The sequence below is a fragment of the Cibotium barometz genome, chromosome 6 (genome assembly GCF_041138505.1).
Source record: "Cibotium barometz isolate CiBa-2024 chromosome 6, ASM4113850v1, whole genome shotgun sequence".
In the NCBI taxonomy this organism is placed as follows: domain Eukaryota; kingdom Viridiplantae; phylum Streptophyta; class Polypodiopsida; order Cyatheales; family Cibotiaceae; genus Cibotium; species Cibotium barometz.
Genome location: NC_141051.1, coordinates 30,251,896 through 30,258,746, shown reverse-complemented (window position 1 = coordinate 30,258,746; position 6,851 = coordinate 30,251,896). Strand labels below are relative to the sequence as shown.

Here is a 6,851-nt window from a genome sequence, read left to right as displayed (position 1 = left end):
GAAGCTTATACAATGGTCGAGCTATCTCGGCGAAGAATAGAATAAATCTTCGATAATAACCAACGTGGCCCATAAAGCGTTGGACTCCCTTATAGTTGGTGGGTGGAGGCAATTCCAGAATGACCTTGATTTTACTCTCGTCCGTGGAAATCCCATTTTTGGACACTATATGCCCTAAGATGACTCTGTGTTTAACCCAGAATTGGCATTTGAAAGGATTCAAGGAGATGCGATATAATCTACACCTGTCAAATATTTTTGTAAACACATCAAGTGCTCGTCCCAAGAGGAATGAACACAAAGATCATCTAAGAAAGCTTCACAGAAGTCTCTTAGATATTCCTTAAAGGCCGTGTTTATCAATCGTTGGAATGTTGCAGGTGCATTGGTCAAGCCAAAAGCCATGACGCGAAAGGCAAACACTCCAAACTCCGTGATGATAAATGCTAATTTAGCTTGGTCCTCGACTGCAATTGTGATCTGATTGTAACCCGAGTACCCATCTAAAAAGCTATATGCCTCCCTACCTGCCACTCTTTCAAGCACATGTTCAGAATATGGCAAGGGATAATGATCCCTTCTGGTGGCTGCATTAACCTTTTTGAGATCAACGCACACTCTGAGTTTCCCATTCTTCTTTGGTACGATGACTATCAGAGAAACCCATTCTGAGTGCTCAATAGGGTATATGAATCCACATTTTACAAGCTTTTCAATTTCCTCTTGTATAATCTTTGCGTACTTAGGATTCATTGGGTAGGGACGTTGCTGGACTGGTTTAGCAGTGCTAATCATTGGAATCGTGTGTTGCACCACCGAGGGTGGAACACCCTTCATATCATGATATGTCCAGGCAAATATGTCCTTGAATTCCTTAAGAAGCTTCGTAAGTGCAGCTTCTTCCGCCTTGGTGAGGTTTTGTGCAATAAAAACTGGTTTAGACTCCTCACCCGGATCTGCTAAGTCTATCTCCTTAACTACCGCAGGGCCATCGTAGACACCGCTACTCCCATTGGTAGGCGTTCGTTGGGCTTTTGTGTAGACCACTTTACGTTGCCCTGTGGTAAATGATTTGAAATTCTCGGGTGCGGGGTGTAAGTCTACTGGTTCTTGTTGTGCCAAGCTTTTTTCTTTCAATTCCGCTTCCTTTTGTTGCTGAGCCAACTCTTGGTTTTGCCGCCTTCTTGCAGTACGACTTAGTTTTGGCTTCTCATCAATTTCTAATTGGGCGATGTCATGAGGTTGCAGAATACACCACATGACACTTTGGAGGTATTGTCCCCAATTATCCGCTAACTTCCGATTAGCGTCAATAGCTCCTATATAACTAAGCCATTCTGCGGTGGATCTCTCCTTGTTTATTGCAGTTCGTACATTAGCTCGATAGCGTTGGCGCTTATGTCTCATTTTCTTCTTACCAAGTTTTTGATTTTTGTTTCTATCAGATTCGGACTCACTTGGTCGATCTTCACTTGTGTCCCCCTCACTTTCGGATGAACTGCAGGAGGTCACTGTCCTAGGCCTTGAGCACCTTGCTTCCACATTTGGGTGAATATTTGATTCATTTCCCCCATCAGGCTCAGGGTCAGTTTCTTCTTGAGATTCATACTCAGAGTTGCATTGGTCAGAGTCTTCGCTACTTTCAGTGTCGGTGGAGTTTGCCACTTTCTCGCCATCAGGAGTCAAGTGCATAACACCTATCATGTTTATTGGCACTAACGGTGGCATATCTTGCCCCTCAACTTGTGCCTCTATTTCCCCATGTGTCTATGGTTGCCGCTAGGTGTACCCAATCCACGTTATCCGACTCAGTCATACCCGGTAGGACATCCATATAAGGAGAATCTTTCCCATCATCAGTCTCTTTTTTGCATGTATAGCAATACCTTAATGGGGCAGAGTGAACAGTGGTATCCGATCGATTATCGATGATAACCTTACTTCTTAAAGGATGTGCACGACCATTCTCAAGATCAACTCGAATGACAGAGTCCTGGAATTGTAGGTAGACATGGTGTTTCGACCAATCATGCACCATTTGTGCTTCCCTCATGAAAGAACGTCCTAAGATCATTTGATATGACATAGGATGCTTGGAGAAATCCATTACAATGAAGGTATGTCGTACCTTGTATCCCAGAACCTTGATCTTAAGGTCCCTTAACATTCCAATAGGTTTAGCAATAGTTCCGTTTGCCATCTTAACCACTATATTTGTGACTTCGAGGTGAGGTCTCCCCATAGATTCCCAACAGTTTTTAGTCACAATGCTCACGCCAGCACCACCATCAAGGATTCCCTTTAGAGTTAATCCCTTGGTAGTAATGGGGAGGGTGGCATTAGATTCGTCCCCTTCAAAGTACTGTCCCAACTTGTTAACAGGTATTTCCACGACCGAGTTTTCATCTAGGTTGGGTTGTAGATCCCAATGCTCCCCTTCATCTTGAAGCGTGTCAGGTCTATCCATATTTGCAAATTGTGGTAGCCCCGCCTTTAGTTCTCCATTGAGAAATGCCCGAAGAGCTAAGAATAGCTCAGGATCTCCGTATAATTTAGATATGATCGTGGTTCTGATTTCAGAGGACATGAAATCCATTAGCTTAGACACATTCAACGGTACTTTTCGAGACATCGCCCCTTGACTAGGGACTGGTGAAGATGGAATCACTTCCTCTTCAATGGGGTCAGGCATTCCCTCACTAAACATTCTTTCAAGCAAAAAGGGTGTTTGCCCACTTCCTGATGTCCTATCCTCACTTTCTTCTCGAATGATACTAGGAATAGCTAACGGTTTATGGTTCCTGTGAGGCTGAACTTGCGTAGGAAACACTGTGTCTGGAATTTTGATTTTTCTCGGGTTTGGTTCCAATTCTCTTTGTGTTTCTTCCACCAAACCCCTTAAGTGTTGCACTTGTTCAATCTCCTCAACTGGGTTTGGGTAAGTTCCAATCTTTTTCTTGAGGGTTTTTGGCCCACGTGGCTTGTCTTGGGGAGTCTCAGTCAGTTTGGGTGGTCGAGAGGGCATTAACTGACTTGGTTGTGGGGCCGAGGAAGTTTCCTTCTGTTTCCCCTTATTTATGTACTCGCTTGATTCTCCTTCATTGAGCTCCCGAGTGGGTTCCTCCCTTAAGGTAGTGGCTTTGGTCCCCATGGTTTCTATTGAATCAGAATCATCTTCAGGATCATTCATATACACGGGGTCGTCTCCTATCCCTATGTTAGTCTTTGAACTAGGCTTGGAGCTCGTGGCATTAAGCGATCTCTTCCGCCGTGTTTTCGTTTTCTTTTCCTGAGCGATTGATGCAGTATCCCTCTCTTCGAGAATGTAGTTTTGATTTTGAAGCATTGACCGTGTAACTACATTCGCGGGTACAACAGGTATGGTTCCTCGTGCTGTTGGTGACCTCAACCAAATTCAATGGCGTAATCTTGGGTGCATTAGGATTATGTGGACATTGAGCAATCAAATGATCTATGCCACAACGATCACATGTAAGTACCGGCATTCCCGATGTGCTCCCTTGATTTGGTTGCATCTGAGTAGCGATCTTCTGTAGCCTATTAGGGCACTCCGCTACACGATGCGGTCCGCCACACTCGTAGCATTGAAGTGGTGGTCTCCTCACCAAAGTGTTAAGGTTTTGCCCTCTTGTGGCGAGAGCAGCCGCTTGATATACAGGCTTGACTTGCCCGAAATGATCCTCCATGTAGTACTGGGGAATCATTTCAAACGTATCAATCCCATATGGAGCAGTGGGGTCTATCTCCTCTTCATAATCCCCACATGCACTATGTGACTCACAACCCATCTGGTTTATTGGGGTAATCCTTGGATGTGGAGGTTGTGGTCCTAGCACTGGCGGTGGTAACGGCACAGACTGGACTACATTCGGATTCCTTGGAAGTATGTGCTGTGACGGTTGCTCGACAGGTTGTGCAGGCATCAGCGCGGGTACTTGAGGTGTGTTTGACCAGGCTAGTGGTGCCTGATTTGCCAACATTCGCTTAAGTACTAGGCAATCTTTAGATTGATGGCCATACTTACCACATGCATTGCAATTCCCATTGAATTTGACTCTGAATGTAGGACATTCACTCGTGCTATGTGGTCCTAAGCAAACCGAACACCATTGTTGCTCTCTTCTTGGGTACATATGGCTATACTGAGGAGCTCGATTACCCCTAAAGTATTCTTGGAGAGCCTTAGTAAGGTCGGTCACAAACATTTCAGATATCGGGCTCCTTGGCAATAGGTTTCACCGTCATTGGCTCAGATACTTGCGAACTAACGGATTTTGTCTCCGAAGACACCTTTTTACCTGCAATCATCAAGTTGTCTTCTAACTGGATTGCATTGGCAGTGACTACTTCCCACGTTGTAAGACCTCTAATGACTAGGCCATTGTAAATGTCCTCGTGGCGCAATCCTCGGATGAATCTATCGAGCAGTTGGTTATTATTGAAGCGCTCATCGGGAGTGCAGCGAGAATTTAGATGCTTCAATCGACTTATAAAGTCTCTCACTGACTCCCCTTCCTCGCGTTTAGCTTTTTGGAGTTGAGATGCTACTCCCCAAAGCACACCCTCACGTATGTATTCTTTCAAGAATAATCTCTTGAGAGTGGGGTAGTGAGTGTGCTCTTCAACCCTTAAGGTTCGATACCAATCTCCGGCCTTCCCACTCAAGGTTAAGCCTAAGGCTTTACACTTATGCAACTCATTGTGCTCTTCCAAGGAATCACACACATGTTCAAAGACTTCAATGTGCTTCCTAACATCCTCGTTACCACTGAAGTTTTGAGTGAGCTTAGCCACTTGTACTGCCTTGCTTCTAGGTTCTCTCTCAGGCATGCCCCACATGTTTTCCGTAATAGATCGTCCGATTGACTTAGCAAACACTGCGAGATCACCTAGGTGAGCAGGCATAGCTGGTGGAGGCACTTCTGGGATAGCCTGGCTGATAGGAGTTGGCGTTGGTCTGAGTATGTTGGCAAATGACGTAGGATATGATATGTGACTAGGCCTAGCTCCTATTGGATAAGGGTGGTGACTAGGTCTAGCTCCTATTGGATAAGGGTGGTGATAAGGCGGTCGTGGAGCATACGCCATTGGCATACTAAGAGGCGTAGGAGCTACATGAGCATGAGTAGAGATAGGTACATAGGGTCGATAGGCACTGGCACGCACTGTTGTAGGTACTGTTCCACTAGGTAGCGGCGTCGTACTAACTACAGTGGTAACAGGTGCGCTTTCTATCATGCTCATCATTGGGGTAGGCATTGTGGATTCCCTAATGGAAAGTTGAGCCAAGGTTGGAAAGCTAAAGTTACTGCTCGTGGGCTCAACCTGCATTGAGACTCCAGGCGAAACAACATATGAAGGGTCTATGGGACTCACCGAGGGAGTCTCCAATTGTGATAGGGTTGGTTGTTTGGCCTTGCCCGTATCCAAAAACCTCATAGGGCCAGTGGAAACTAGGTTCACTCCCCTATTTTGCCTCTCAATTTGGATAATTCTATGAATAACCTCACATATCATTTATTGTTGCTCCTCTAGATTAGTGGCGCTAGATGTAGATCGTAGGACTTCTAACCAACCTACATGGTATGTGTAGCCCGTGTATAGGTCAGTTAGAGTCTCTGTGTGTAGATCATATTCCCAATTTTCATTGAGAAATATCCCATCTAGACTTGGTGTGCCAAATGGTTCTCTTGAAGTGGACGCAATGTCACTTCTTATGGATTGGCTTCTAGGGACCTCTACTTTAGGAAGAGCATCGGAAGTTGGTAGCTCAGTAGGGCCCTCATTAAACGAAGTGGGTAGAATATCCGCATGGACACTCTTTGGGAGGGTAGGGTCTACATAAGATGTGAATGGTGAATCTACTATCCCTCCTTCTTCATTTACTTCGCTTGTCGCATGTTCAGAGCGTGTAGCTCTACTAAAGGTCTCTATTAGACGACTAAACATGCTAGATCCGGGTTGTGGGGCCCACACTGGCATGTTTTGGCTTGTCTCCTCAGGGTTCTTGGTAGGGTGTCCTTCCATGGCTTCTGAGTCAGAGGACGAGTCACTATCCACTATTCGTGGATCTTGGGTTGCACTCCCTTGGGTTCCAGCCGAAGGCCAAGATGCTAACGTGGAGGGATGGTGTGAGCCTGCGTAGACTGAAACGCTTTCTAGTGGCTCAGACTCTAGCACCCGACCAGAGCGTAGATGCATGTGAAGTGGGTACCCTACGTGCGTCGGTAACTACCCTTGAAACTCACACAAGTGGTTTCTTAGGTGTTTCGCATCCCGTTTTTACTTGTTTTTAGATTGTTTTTAACCCGTTTTTGACCCCCTTACTTATGGTCAAACCTGGACTAGGGCGTGTGATAGCTCGAAAAGAGCGTATCATTCAAAGGGTCCTAGTGTGCTTTACAGCACCGTGTTCGCCTATCCAGAGCTCTCGTGGTCCTCAAAACAGTCCGTTTCCCTATGGGGGAAGGGGCGAAAGCCTATTTGCTTGTGGAGGAAAGGGTGAGGGCTTTATCCCACATGCTCACTTTACTCCTTGGGGGGTGGGCTACATATAGGGCACAACTTCCCATAAGCTCTCACTTGAAAGAAAGCTATGGAGGCTCACTCTCCTATATATATATATCAAAAGACCGAGACCGAGGCCGGGGTTGGGATCAATTGGGGGTTTTTTCTTTTCAAAAATTTTTTCCAATTGAAAAATCTTTCCTCTTCACACGTTTGGTTTTTTTTTCATTAAAAAATAATTTTTTATTTTTTTTTTTTATTCTTTATTTTTTTAGAATTATTATTTTTTATTTTTTATTTTTTGAGATAAGTTTTCTAGGGTT

At 45.1% G+C, this 6,851-nt stretch overlaps 1 pseudogene; it reads right to left on the bottom strand.

The window, feature by feature from the left end:
• Nucleotides 1-451: 451 nt before the first annotated feature.
• Nucleotides 452-5,538, bottom strand: LOC147637625 (uncharacterized; annotated as a pseudogene).
• Nucleotides 5,539-6,851: the final 1,313 nt, after the last annotated feature.